The 12,944-nt window shown below is 47.7% G+C and overlaps 1 pseudogene across 1 annotated transcript in view; it reads right to left on the minus strand.

Annotated features, from left to right (window-relative positions):
* The window catches only part of LOC147081975 (uncharacterized), a 47,245-nt pseudogene that overhangs the window by 12,665 nt on the left and 21,636 nt on the right, over window positions 1–12,944 (minus strand). The window contains exon 3 of the transcript XR_015076345.1: window positions 5,755–7,027. The product of XR_015076345.1 is annotated as an uncharacterized LOC147081975 (transcript). The remainder of the gene's footprint in view (window positions 1–5,754; window positions 7,028–12,944) is intronic.

Below are 12,944 nucleotides of genomic sequence, written 5' to 3' on the forward strand. Positions count from 1 at the left end.
TTTATTTAAATCTGGTAATACTTGTGACAACTCATCAATTACATGATAAATCCATTACATTCATTAACCACAATAAGGCTAAGCCTTAAAAAACAGCTTTAAGATTAACAGTACAAAGACAATAATACATTTTTCCAGACAAAACCAATGTCAACAATACAGGTACCCGTAGTAAAAAACAATACATACCAGTCCTACTGGCAATCTAGTAACTCGTCATTTTTGCTTGGTATAACCTGTTGTCCTTTTTAAAATTTAACATTCAAGTACAACAGTACTTATACAACTCATCAGTTACATAATAAATCCATTACATTCATTGACCAATTATGGTCAACAATATAAATACAACAATAAATTTTACAGATAAATCAATAATATTTACAGTACAAACTGCAACTATTTAACAAACCAAGAATCCGTACACACCAGTCCAACTGGCATCGTTCAATCATTCATTCCTCCATTCGTCCGTTCGTTCGCTCAAGCATAAGTTCCATTGTGCATGACTGCGTACATGTGTGTCATTTCTATCTGCGTGCATGCGTGCGTTCGTTCATCCGTCCGGCAGGCTTCACGCTCACCAAGCGGGCCTTCATCCTGGGGAGCAAGGGCCCTTCATTCGGTCGAACATAAGTTCCATTGTGTATGTGTGCGTATCATTTGTCTACCTGTGTGCATGCGTGCGTTTGTTCATCTGTCCGGCAGGCCTCACACTCACCGAGTGACCCTCGTCCTGGGGAGCGGGCCCTTCATTCGGTCGAATGTAAGTTCCATTGTGTATGCGTGTGTGCGTGCATATATTTGTATCCGCATGCATGCGTTCACTAGAGCGTTCGTTCGATTAAGGAAGGCTTTAACACTAAATAACACCACAATATACAAATTCCTACAAGCATATCAAAAAATCACTTAAGACTTCAAGTAAACTACTTTTAACCAGAACCCGAAACTTCTTCAAAAAACAAGTAATGCCAGTTCAACGCCAGTCCTATTGGCACTCTAATAACTCCTCGTCTTCACTTGATGTTATCCAACCATATAATGTCATAATCCTTATCCACAGTCTTCAACCTTTCCACAGAAAAGAAGCCGACCACTTTCTCAAATCCCGTAAAAGAGGAAAACGAGTACTCAAATTTCCTTCTTCTTGCTGTAATCACTCACAGAACCCAGCCATCAAGACATTGGTTATTCCTTGCTGATATACCTTGTTTTGTCTTTTATTTTCCTTTTTCACTTGTATCCCGTTCTCTTTTCCCATCTTATGGCTGTTCAAGCACCAAACTATAGACAGGAACAGTCTGTCTTTCCTCCACCAAAATGGCAGCGCACAAACCCGATCCCATCACCGAAACAAAGCCTCACAGCTGCCACCAGACGAAGCACAGGCGGGGCCGCTGGAACTCATTCGGGCCGGAGACCGTTCTTCAACTTTAGAAACTGTGCAGCATGCTCACCCACAGCATCTCCCGGCTCCGCTTCTGTCGACCAGTCGCTCCGCCCTGGGCCTCCCTCCTGGGGTCCTCCGTGCTGGGCCCCCCGCCTGAGGTCCTCCGCGCTGGGCCTCCCGCCTGGGGTCCTCCGTGCTGGGCCCCCCTTTGGGGTCCTCCGCGCTGGGGCCCCTGCCTGGTGTCCTCCGCCCTCGGCCTCCTGCCTAGGACACTCTCCGCTGGGTCTTCCGTGCTGGGCCCCCGCCTGGGGTCCTCCGTGCCGGGGAGGCTGTGGGCCTTTATTCCCCGCATTGGACACAAGGCTCTTTGTCTCACAACACACTGGCTCAGGTTTTAATAGAGACTTTTTAAATTCATCAATAAAAGCAGATAAATCTCGTGGAACAAAATATTTAATATTTGGGAGTAAAAATACTGTTATTTTTCCCCTGTGGAATTTGTTAGTTTCCGACAATAACAACGATTTGTTTTTATAGAACGTATTTAATGTAGTAAAATGTCCCAACGTGCTTCACGGGAGTGTTATAAAACAAAATTTGACACCAGGTACAAACCAAGCATATTCCCATAAGGAGGAAAGATGGGGCGTCCAAAGCTCAAGCTCCCTGGATGACAAAGGATGTAGATGTTAGAATAAAACAGAAAAGGGAGGTTTACGACAAATGTCAGGTACAGAATACAGTCAAAAACCAGGAGAATACAGAGATTGGGGGGAAATTGAAAAAAAAGATATATGAAAGAAAGACTTGCATTTATATAGCGCCTTTCACAACCACCAGACATCTCAAAGCTCTTTACAGCCAATGAAGTACTTTTGAAGTGGAGTCATTGTTGTAATGTGGGAAACACGGCAGCCAATTTGTGCTCAGCAAGCTCCCACAAACAGCATTGTGATAATAACCAGGTAATCTGTTTTTGTTATGTTGGTTGAGGGATAAATATTGGCCGGGACACCAGGGATAACTCCCCTACTCTTCTTCAAAGAGTGCCATGGGATCTTTTACATCCACCTGAGAGCAGACGGGACCTCAGTTTAAAGTCTCATCAGAAACAGTGCAGCACTCCCTCAGCACTGCACTGGAGTGTCAGCCTAGCTTTATGTGCTCAAGTCCCTGGAGTGGGACTAGAACCCACAACCTTCTGACTCAGAGAGCAAGTGTGCTGCCCACTGAGCCACAGCTGGCACAAGGGAGAGAAGACAAGACAAGATTAGTGGGTAATGTAAAAGGGAACCCAAAAATCTTTTATAAACATCTGAAAAGTAAAAGGATAGTTAAAGGAATGGTGGGGCCGATTAGGGACCAAATAGGAGCTCATCATACGGAGGCAGAGGGCATGGCTGAGGTACTGAATGAATACTTAGAATCTGTCTTCACAAAAGAAGAGGATGAAGTTAATGTCGCAGTAGAGGAGGGGGGAGTAGAGAAATTGGATAAAAATGGATAGAAAGGAGGTGCTAAATAGGTTGTCATCACTCAAAGTTAACAAGTCACCCAGTCCAGGTGGATGCATCCTAGATTGCAGAGGGAAGCTAGGGTGGAGATAGCAGAAGCTCCGACCATAATCTTTCAATCTCCCTCAGATATATGGGAGTGGTGCCAGAGGGCTGGAGGATTGCAAATGTTACACCCTGTTTAAAAAAGGGAAGAGGGATAAACCTGGTAACTACAGGCCAATCAGTCTAATGTCAGTGGTGTAGGTGGGCATCCTTTGCCTGGTTTACGGTAATTTACCTGGTCAGGCAGCCTTTGCCACTGCACTGTGACCAATTCCAATCAGCGGTTTTGAATCGCTAAACCCCCCCCCCTCCAGTTCTGACTTGAGGAACTTATAATTAATGATATATTAAAAACGGACAAATGGTCTGGATGCAAGAAAGTGAAATTTTATTAAAACTAAAGAAGCTACACCACACGATCAAAGTAACCATGGTAAAATTGCTTAACAGGGGAAGGCAGACGGCAAAAACGAGGGATAAATGGCTACAATGTTAACCTTACAATCTTAGGAACATTTCCCTTAAATTGCCACCCCTTTACTTCTCCCTAGATTGTCTTGCTAGTGGGTCAAAACCTTGCTCACCTGCAGTCCAAAGAGTAAGAGACAAAAAAGGGGGCAGAGGAATTCCTGGGCTTAATCTTTATACCCTGGGAGTCCCTGCTGTTTTCACGCCAAAAAGGTCCGTGCGCAATTTCGCGCCGAAAAGTCCGAATACACAAGAGAAGGGCTTTTAACTTCCTCCATTCATACATGGAGACATCACGTAGTAGAGTCAATTTCAGTGAATGGATGTGTGTAAACAACCCATTGTGCTTGCTGTCCGATGATTGGCTGATTCAAACGGGCTACTCCCCAGTGTAAACAAGCAGCTTGTAGGTTACCGGACCCGCCCAATACCACAGGGTGACTGGACAGGGATGGATGGGCGGCGCAGACACGATGGGCCGAAGGGCCTCTTTCTGTGCTGTAAAACTCTATGATAACTGACCTGGACTTGGGTATAGGTGAACAATTTCAAAGTTTACGGATGATACTATTTACTATGTTGCCAAGTTTTGTGAGTGTAATAGTAGCAGACTTCAGAAGGACAGAGACAGACTGTGAAATGAGCAGACACAAGGCAGATGACATTAAATGAGGATAAGTGTGAAGTGATGCACTTTGGGAGAAACAACAGGGAGAGGCCGTATAATCTAAATGGGACTAGTTTGAGGGGGTGCAAGAGCAGAGGGACCTGGGGGTCCATATTCACAAGTCTTTGAAAGTGCCACGGCAAGTTGGCGAGGTGGTTCAGAAAGCGTATGGGATACTTGGCTTTGTAAATAGGGCCATTGAATACAAAAACAAGGAAGTTACACTAAACCTTTACAAATCACTAGTTGGGAACATAGGACAGGAGGAGGCCATTCAGCCCCTCGAGCCTGTTCCACCATTCAATGAGATCATGGCTGATCTGTGACCTAACTCCATACACCCGCCTTTGGCCCATATCCCTTAATACCTTTGGGTAACAAAAACCTATCAATCTCAGATTGAAAATTAACAATTGATCGAGCATCAATTGCTGTTTGCGGAAGAGAGTTCCAAACCTCTGCCACCCTTTGTGTGTAGAAGTGTTTCCTAATTTCACTCCTGAAAGGTCTGGCTCTAATTTTTAGACTATGTCCCCCAGTCCTAGATTCCCCAACCAGCAGAAATAGTTTCTCTCTATCTACCCTATCTGTTCCCCTTAATATCCTGAAAACTTCGATCAGATCACCCCTTAACTTTCTAAATTCCAGGGAATACAACCCTAGTTTGTGTAATCCCTCCTCGTAACTTAACCCTTGAAGTCCAGGTATCATTCTGGTAAACCTACGCTGCACTCCCTCCAAGGCCAATATATCCTTCCTAAGGTGTGATGCCCAGAACTGCTCAGTGCTCCAGGTGTGGTCTAACCAGGGTTTTGTACAGCTGCAGGGTTTTGGCCTCAGCTGGAGTCTTGTGTACAGTTCTGGGCACCACACTTTAGGAAGGATGTCAAGGCCTTGGAGAGGGTGCAGAGGAGGTTGACCAGGATGGTACCAGGGATGAGGGACTTCAGTTATGTGGAGAGACTGGAGAAGCTGGGATTGTTCCCCTTAGAGCAGAGAAGGTTAAGAGGAGACCTAATAGAGATGTTCAAAATGATGAGGGGATTTGATCGAGCAAGTAGGGAGAAACTGTTCACTTTGGCAAGTGGGTCGGTAACCAAAGGTCACAGATTTAAAATAGTTGCTAAAAGAACTAGAGGGGAAATGAGGAGAATTGTTTTCATACAGAGGGTTGTTAAGATCTGGAACGCACCATCTGAAAGGATGCTGGAATCAGGTTCCACAGGAACTTTCAAACAGTAATTGGACGAGTCCTTGAAGAGGACTAGTTTGCAGAGTTCTGGGGATAAAGCTGGGGTGTGGGACTAAATTGGACAGCTCTTTCAAAGACACGATGGGCCGAATCACCTCCTTCTGTGCTGTTAGATTCTATGATCAGTGTGAAGTCGCTGGTGTCTCTTCAACTCCCCGGAGCTTTTAAAGCTCTTCCCACAGTCAGAACATTTAAAGGGCTTCTTGTCCGTGTGAACTCGCTGGTGCCCCTTCAGGTCCCCGGAGCTTTTAAAGCTCTTCCCACAGTCAGAACATTTAAAGGGTCTCTCGTTAGTGTGAACTCGCTGGTGCCCCTTCAGCTCCCCAGAGCTTTTAAAGCTCTTCCCACAGTCAGAACATTTAAAGGGCCTCTCGTCAGTGTGAACTCGCTGATGTGTCAGCAGGTTGGATGACACAGTGAATCCCTTCCCACACATGGAGCAGGTGAATGGCCTCTCCCCAGTGTGAACTCGCTGGTGTACTAGCAGGTGGGATGACTGAGTGAATCCCTTCCCACACATGGAGCAGGTGAATGGCCTCTCCCCAGTGTGTAGGTGTTGGTGTGTCTTCAAACCCCTGGAGCTTTTAAAGCTCATCCCACAGTCAGAACATTTAAAGGGTCTCTCGTCACTGTGAACTCGCAGATGTACCAGCAGGTGGGATGAATCAGTGAATCCCTTCCCACACACGGAGCAGGTGAACGGCCTCTTCCCAGTGTGTAGGAGCCAGTGTCCCTTCAGCTCCTGGGGGCTTTTAAAGCTCTTCCCACAGTCAGAACATTTAAAGGGTCTCTCATCAGTGTGAATAAGTTGGTGTCGCTTTAGTTCCCCGGGGCTTTTAAAGCTCTTCCCACAGTTAGGACACTGAAATGGTCTCCCATCAGTGTGAACTCCCTGGTGTCCCTTCAGATACCGAGCGCTTTTAAAGCTCTTCCCACAGTCAGAACATTGAAATGGTCTCTCGTCAGTGTGAATAAGTTGGTGTCGCTTTAGTTCCCCGTGGCTTTTAAAGCTCTTCCCACAGTTAGGACACTGAAATGGTCTCCCATCAGTGTGAACTCCCTGGTGTCCCTTCAGATACTGAGCGCTTTTAAAGCTCTTCCCACAGTCAGAACATTGAAATGGTCTCTCGTCAGTGTGGACAAGTTGGTGTAGCTTTAGATCCCCGGGGCTTTTAAAGCTCTGCCCACAGTCAGAACATTGAAATGGTCTCTCATCAGTGTGGACAAGTTGGTGTTGCTTTAGTCCCTTGGGGCTTTTAAAGCTCTTCCCACAGTCAGAACATTGAAATGGTCTCTCCTCAGTGTGAACGCCCTGGTGTGTTTGCAGGTGGGATGAACAAACAAATCCCTTTCCACACACGGAGCAGGTGAACAGACTGTCCCTGGTGTGACTGCGCCGTTGAACTTCCAATGCAGACGGGGAACTGAATCCCTTCCCGCCGTCCCCACCTTTACCCAGTTTCTCCCTGGTGTGACGGTGCACGTGTCTCACCAGGTCAGGCGATCGGCTGAATCCGCGTCCACACACCGAACACGTGTGCTGTTTGCCTGCGTTGCGATCCCTGCTCTCTCCTTCCATGTGCAAAGGCCGATGATGTTCAGGTCCTGATGAATCCAGGGACTCTGTCAGATCTTGACGTGATGTTTGGTCTGAGCTTCCCGCCTGTAACTGCTCCACTTCTATAACCCTGTAAATTGAGATCAGAAAAGGATCAGAGGCAAACTGTTGTTTAATTTTCCCCTTTCCGAACCTAGGGGCAGTGAAGCTGATTTTCAGGCCCCAGCTGCTGCACAGGTTGGTTGAAAGGATCAGCAGTAATGGCGGCTGTAATACCCACAAGGCCCCGGCTCTGCAGAAAGTGCTCTGTTGACTGAGTCCCGCGCATGTGCTCATGGCCCCGCGCTCTCCCTCCTGCTCTACAATCGCCTGTCCCGATCGGTCTGCAACACGCATGCTCAGCACATTGGAACATCGGGCGTGCATGCGGAGCCACAACATCTGGTACGCGTGAGCGGCTCAGGTGGGGGCGAGTCGGTGTTTTGCCTCAGCCGCCAGGGAGGTGCGCATGCGCAGGACGACCCAACATTCTTCCTGTCAGCAATCACTCCCTCGTTTCTTTAATAAAAACAGAAAATGCTGGAAATACTCAGCAGGTCAGGCAGCATCTGTGAAGAGAGAAACAGAGTTAACGTTTCAGGTCGATGACCTTTCGTCAGAACTGCTTGCTCTTTAGTGTCAGCCAGTGGCTCAGTGGGCAGCACTCTCGCCTCTGAGTCAGAAAGTTGTGGGTTCATAGTCCCACTCCAGAGACTTGAGCACAAAAATCCAGGATGACAGTCCAGTGCAGTGCTGAGGGAGTGCGGCACTGTCGGAGGTGCCGTCTTTCGGATGAGATGTTAAATTGAGGCCCTGTTTGCTCTCTCAGGTGGATGTAAAAGATCCCATGGCATTATTTCAGGAAAGAAAGACTTGCATTTATATAGTGCCACCAGATATCCTAAAGTGCTTAACAGCCAATGAAGTACTACAATGAAGTAGTCACTGTTGTAATGTGGGAAAGAGCAGGGGAATTATCCCCAGTGTCCGAGCCAATGTTTATCCCTCAATCAACATAAAAAAATGATAGGTTATCTGGTCATTATCACATTGCTGTTTGTGGGAGCTTGCTGTGCGCTAATTGACTGCCGCATTTCCTACATTACAACAGTGACTACACTGCAAAAGTACTTCATTAGCTGTAAAGTACTTTGGGACGTCCGGTGGTGGGGAAAGGCGCTATATAAATGCAAGTCTTTCTTTCTTCACTGGTCTCACCAGCGACCTCTTCTGGCGGTTGGTTGATTGACAGACGAGAGTCCGCGCATGCGCACAGGGAGCGGCGGTTTGGGCCGAGTCCGGCACAGCGACCCCTCCCGGTCACCAAGGGTAATGACCGCGCATGCCCAGAGGAGACCAACCCCCCTCCCCTCACTCAGAGCTACGCCTGCGCACTCGGATCCTACCGGACGGAGTCGGCGCGGGGCCATTCCGGGGAAAAGGCCTTGGTGTCAGTTCCAGAGTCGCAATCGGTGACGCGAAGTGAGTTTTCTCCGCTCCGATTGGGTGGAGAATGCTGCGGGGTGGATCGGGAGAGAATCGATAGAAATAGAAAAACCTCAGAGTCCGCGAGGCCCCGGACCGAGCGGCGGCACTTGGACGGTGCACGTGATCTCCTCGGGGACACGTCACCCGGGCCCGCGGCCTGATTGACGGGAGCTTCCGACCAATAGGAAGCGAGCGGGGCGGGGCTGGAGGAGCGAGCCGGCGGCGGGCCCTCCAACCAATCGGGGAGCCCGAGGGGCGGGACTAGCGGAACCCAGTGGGCGGGGCTGGAGGAGCGAGCCACCGGCGGCTCCTCCAACCAATCGGGGAGCCCGAGGGGCGGGGCTGGAGGAGCGGGCCGGCGGCGGGTCCTCCAACCAATCGGGGAGCCCGAGGGGCGGGACTAGCGCCGGCTAATTGTCTGATCCGCAGGGCAGCGAGTTTCTCCAGTCCCTTGTTCAGGGCCCGGGGAGGCTGTGGGCCTTTAGTCCCCGCATTGGACACAAGGCTCTTTATCTCAGGCATAGGGTGACGTCGCACTGAAACTTTCCGTCCTCCTTTACAAAGATGGCTGCCATTAATCTGGGCCTGTAAGGGGAAGAAATCCCCGGAACTGCAAACAAGGGATCTTCAGCTTATTATTGGGGGCTTGCCTCCTGCACGAGTTGTTTATGAAGCCTCCCCACCCACCTACCGGTCCATTACTCCCTCCGTCGCGATTTTTACCCGCTGCACCATCGCGCTCCCGGCTTCAGCGCCTCTCCATCTCCAGTAACGCACTGCCCATGCTCAATATACCGGCCCCTCCTGCGCCTGCGCGCTGGGCTCTTGTCGTCTGGGTGCGGCACGTGGTCCACCGCGGGGAATGCTGGGTAAAAGACCAGATTAGTGAATGGAACATGATTTACTGTGATCAGATTGAGGACTGAACCATGTTCATTCTAGTAGTCATGGTTTGTTTCTGCTGATCTTAATAACCCCTGTATCTGCGCTGGAGATTAATATTCTGTTTAAATAGTGAATAAATAAAGCTCGAGGAACAGCACCTCATCTTTCGATTCGGCACTTTACAGCCTTCTGGACTCAACATTGAGTTCAACAATTTCAGACTTTAACCCTTACTCCCATTTTTCATGCTGTATGATTTTGCCATCCCCATTTGCAACATTTTCCAAGACTCGGTTTCACAGCCACATCTCTTTCCTCAGCACCTGTCTCCGGTTCCAACTTATTCCACGTGGATTCCAACTGAACTTCCACCCTTCCTGTTTCAGATCCACCCAGGATAACTTTCCTGCCTCTTACCTTAGTAATATCTGTTACATCTCCAGCTTTTTCCAGTTCTGATGAAGGGTCCCAGACCTGAAACGTTAACTCTGTTTCTCTCTCCACGGATGCTGCCTGGCCTGCTGAGTATTTCCAGCATTTTCTGTTGTTATTTCAGTGAATAAATAAGCTTTGTTTCAAACACACAGTGTGTCAAATATTTGATTTCTCCATGATAAGAGAAGACGAATTGATGTTCTGTTCCAGACTGTTTAATTTTCGGGCCTTTTCTTACTCTAGATTATTTCCGTTCTCATCTCGTTCGCCTTCTACCACATCAAACCCCAAGCTTGCTCCGTTTACATAGAAACATAGAAACATAGAAGATAGGAGCAGGAGTTGGCCATTCGGCCCCTCGATCCTGCTCCGCCATTCAATGAGATCATGGCTGATCATCCAAATTCAGTACCCGGTCCCTGCCTTCTCCCCATATCCCTTGATCCCTTTTGCTCCAAGAAATATATCTAACTCCTTCTTGAATATATTTAAAGACTTGGCCTCAACCGCCTTCTGTGGTAGAGAATTCCACAGGTTCACCACTCTCTGGGTGAAGAAATTCTTCCTCATCTCTGTCCTAAATGGCTTACCCCTTATCCTTAGACTGTGACCCCTGGTTCTGGACTCTCCGACCATCAGGAACATTCTACCTGCATCTAATTTGTCCAGACCTGTCAGAATTTTATAAGTTTCGATGAGATCCCCGCTCATTCTTCTGAACTCCAGCGAGTATAAGCCCAATCGACCCAATCTCTCCTCATACGTCATTCCTGCCATCCCAGGGATCAGCCTTGTGAATCTTCGCTGAACTCCTTCCATGGTAAGAACATCCTTCCTCAGATAAGGCGACCAAAACTGCACACAGTACTCAAGGTGTGGTCTCACCAAGGCCCTGTACAACTGCAGCAGGACATCCTTGCTCCTGTACTCAAACCCTTTTGCTATGAAGGCCAACATACCATTTGCCTTCTTCACCGCCTGCTACACCTGCATGCTTTACCTTCAGCGACTGGTGCACAAGGACACCCAGGTCTCGTTGCACTTCCCCTTCTCCCAATCTATTGCCATTCAGATAACAGTCTGCCTTTCTGTTTTTGACACCAAAGTGGATAACCTCGCATTTATCCACGTTATATTGCATCTGCCACGCTTCTGCCCAATCACCCAACCTCTGGGATCTCAGAAAACACCATGAATATACAACTGGTGGATTTGACTGCTGTTTTACAATCATAATTCTCCATTTGTGTGTGTGCCCGTGCATTATAACTATCAATCAGCAGCCTTTCCTTTCCCCACTGTGGAAATGTAAAAGCGATTGTTAATTCAGTACCAGTTTGAGTCTTTGTAAAATTCAGTACTTTGCTGTTTCACTAACGCTGCCACTAGTGTAATAAACACACAACAGCAACAGAGGGGCAAGGAGAATGTATGAGAAATGATTAGTGGTAACATAATAGGGAACACTAATGCCTTTTATAAACATATAAAGCGTGACAGAATAGCCCAAGGAAAGGTGGGGCCGATTACTGACCAAAAAGGCAATCTTGTGGAAGCAGAGGACATGGCTGAGGTACTAAATTAACACTTTGCCTCTGTATTCACTAAAGGAGAGGATGCTGCCAATCGTACAGTAGAGGAGGAGGTGGTAGAGAAATTGGACAGGATATAAATCGATTAGGACGATGTACTAAATTGGTTGGCAGGGCTCAAAGTAGAAATGTCACCCGCTCTGCCACAATCTTCCAATCCTTAGATATGGGAAAGGTGCCAGAGGACGGGAGGGCTGCAAACGTTACTTCCCTGTTCAAAAAAGGAGAGCGCGATGAACCAAATAACTACAGGCGACTCAGCTTAACATCGGTGTTATTTCCGAAACACAATTAACCGTCACTTGGAAGAACATGGGTTTATTAGCGACAGACAAAATGGATTTTATTTAAAGGCAAATCAAACCTGGCTGACTTGAATGAGCCAATGGATGAAATAGGAGAGGGTTGATGAAGGTAGTGCAGTTGATGTTCTGTTTCTGGACTTTCAGAAGGCCTTTGATAAAGTACCTCATAATAGACTGGTGAACAAAATTGGAGCCAATGATATTAAAGGAGCAGTGGAAGCGTGGATACTAAATTGGTGAAGGGACAGAAAACAGACAGTAGTTGTGAACCGATATTGTTCACACTGGAGGGAAGTTTACAGTGTCCCCAGGGGGCGGGATTAGGACCACTGCTCTTTTGGATGTATTTTAGTGACGTGGACTTAGGTATACAGGGCATAGTTTAAAAGTTTGTCGATGACACAAATCTCGGAAAAGTCGTAAACCGTGAGGAGGACAGCAGAAGACTTCAGGAGGAAATAGAGACACTGGTGAAATGGGCAGACACATGGCCGGTGAAATTTAATGCAGAGAAGTGTGAAATGCTGCATTTTGGAAGGAAGAATGAGGCGATGCAATTTAAACCAACTGGTACAATTTAAAGGGGTTGCAGGAACAGTAAAACTTGGGGGTGTAGATACAGAAATCTTTGACGGTGGTAGGACAGGACGATAAGGCTTTTAAAAACGTATATGGGAGCATTGGCTTTATAAATAGAGGCACAGGAACATCGGAACAGGAGTAGGCCACTCATTTGTTCCAGCTTGTTCCTCCATTCAATTCGATCATGGCTGAGCTGTATCTTAACTCCATCTCCCCGCCTTGGTTCCATAACCCTAAATACCATTGCCTAACACAAATCTATCAATGGCAGTTTGTCATTTTCAATTGACCGAACCTCAACAGCTTCTTGAGGGCGAGTGTTCTAGATTTCCCCTACACTGTGTCTGAAGAAATGCTTTGTAACATCACCCCTGAACGGCCTCGCTCTGCGGTTAAGGTTACGTGGACCCCTCGTTCTCTCTGCCCATCCACAGTTCCTAACTTCTAACATCACCCCTGAACGGCCTCGCTCTGCGGTTAAGGTTACGTGGACCCCTCGTTCTCTCTGCCCATCCACAGTTCCTAACATCACCCTTGAACGGCCTCGCTCTGTGGTTAAGGTTACGTGGACCCCTCGTTCTCTCTGCCCATCCACAGTTCCTAACTTCTAACATCACCCCTGAACGGCCTCGCTCTGTGGTTAAGGTTACGTGGACCCCTCGTTCTCTCTGCCCATCCACAGTTCCTAACTTCTAACATCACCCCTGAACGGCCTCGCTCT

Source organism: Somniosus microcephalus, unplaced genomic scaffold (genome assembly GCF_052327205.1).
Source record: "Somniosus microcephalus isolate GS21.2 unplaced genomic scaffold, FLI_Smic_1.0 scaffold255, whole genome shotgun sequence".
In the NCBI taxonomy this organism is placed as follows: domain Eukaryota; kingdom Metazoa; phylum Chordata; class Chondrichthyes; order Squaliformes; family Somniosidae; genus Somniosus; species Somniosus microcephalus.